Source organism: Myotis davidii, unplaced genomic scaffold, assembly GCF_000327345.1.
Source record: "Myotis davidii unplaced genomic scaffold, ASM32734v1 scaffold198, whole genome shotgun sequence".
NCBI classification, from domain to species: Eukaryota; Metazoa; Chordata; class Mammalia; order Chiroptera; family Vespertilionidae; genus Myotis; species Myotis davidii.
In genome coordinates this window covers 1,166,163-1,167,980 of record NW_006291485.1, presented here as the reverse complement: position 1 = coordinate 1,167,980, position 1,818 = coordinate 1,166,163, and the positions used below count along the sequence as shown (strand labels likewise).

Sequence of the window (1,818 nt, the reverse complement as noted above, 5' to 3'; positions counted from 1 at the left end):
AAGGGGCCTCACCTGGCAGTCAAACATCCCGCTCACAATCCGGGACCGCTGGCTCCTAACTACTCACCTGCCTGCCTACCTGATAGCCCCTAACACCCCCCCCCCACACACACACACACCAGGTCACCTGGCTTAGTGGCCTGTGACCAGAGCCTCCCATAATGTCACACAAAGATGTCCCCCTCACCAGCCAGGGAAAGGCTGGTCTCAGAATGGGCAGAAGATCCAACACCCGCTACCCAGAACAGCACGACCCCAAGCGCTACACCCTAGTCCTGCCATCCGCTGCACATCTCACTGGCTACTGCCTCCACTGTAGGGCTTCACCTCAACAGTATAAAAAACATCATGGGCTAGTGCAGCCGTGGGCAAACTACGGCCCGCGGGCCGGAAAAAGAATAAAACTAAAAAAAAAAAAAAAAAAGACCATACCCTTTTATGTAATGATGTTTACTTTGAATTTATATTAGTTCACACAAACACTCCATACATGCTTTTGTTCCGGCCCTCCGGTCCAGTTTAAGAACCCATTGTGGCCCTCGAATCAAAAAGTTTGCCCACCCCTGGGCTAGTGTCAACAGGGTTTTTAAAACCTTATAGAGTCAAAGAAAAACGGAAAGAATTAAAAACATGCAGCTTCCCGTCTGCTAACCCAGGGCAACACATTGCTCCCTGGGGGGGCCCCTCAGGCAGTTTTACATGAAATGGCCCTTCTTAAAAGGGTTTCAAACCTTCCAAAGAGAACCTGGCTGCCTGGATAATACACCATTCAAAAGAGGCTGCAGATGGGACTGGGCCACCAAGCCACATCTGGGGGACAAAACACTCCAACTGTCCTTGAGGGAAGAAAAACAGAACTGGACCAGACAGTCCCCACTTTTCATCAAGAGTTCCCTGCAGGACCCCTTAAATTCCCACTCATGTGCACCCACAGCCCAGGCCAACTGGATTGGGGATTCCATGGGAGGTCCACCCAAAAAGGAAGGTGGAACCCAGATCACATTCCTCATGCCCCAGAGGTTTTTCTAAAAGGCTGAATTTAATTAAGCCTGAAACGTATCATTTAAAACCAGAGGCACAGAGATAGTGACCGTCCAGGCATTTTAACTACACTCTCACCCCCCCAGGTCAGTCTAGGGAAGGAGGGCTTTCAAAGCTCCAGATCTAAAGATAAGAACTACCTTTGGAATCTTCTGGCTCACTTTTAAAAAAATCAGAACCTAACCCTCCCAAGGGGAAATGAAAACAATTAGACTAGCACGAAAGAAGAAAAGGCCCTGTTTAAAGTTAGTTTCATTTTTAACAAGTTCTATCATTTCCCCCAGACCAGAACATCCGGCCGGGGGCGGGGGGGGGATCCCTAAACTGCCAGACTCATGTCTCGGGCTCACAGAATACAGCTTTGTGCGTTGGCCCTAAATCTCCACCGTAAAGTGCATATAGCCTGTGCAGCGTCAGATCTGCTTAAGGCTATGATAACCCACAATGTAAAACCTAGATCGTCCCACCGCCCTCCCCATTTCTCTCGTCCCTGGCGCACACACAAGCCCCGGAGCGGCCCCTTCCCTTTCCCAAGGCGGCCGAATGGCCGGCCAGCCGGCTACACTGCCCGAAAGCTCGGGGTCCGGTCATGCCGGCCCACGTGGGTCGTTCCGCGGGCTCTGGGGCCTGGAACTCCACGGCCGGGGTGAGCCAACTCGTGCTTTAAGAACTCCCGTATAAGGAGACCCGGGATGGCGGGAACAAAGGGAACGCGAGGGCCCCTCCCCGACACCCCCGGCCCTGGAGCTGAACCCGGAGCGCGGCCGTTCTTTGTGG

The 1,818-nt window shown here is 52.5% G+C and overlaps 1 protein-coding gene across 3 annotated transcripts in view; it reads right to left on the bottom strand.

The window, feature by feature from the left end:
- PTBP1 (polypyrimidine tract binding protein 1) overlaps positions 1 to 1,818 on the bottom strand; it is a 25,465-nt gene that overhangs the window by 22,911 nt on the left and 736 nt on the right. The window lies entirely within an intron of this gene.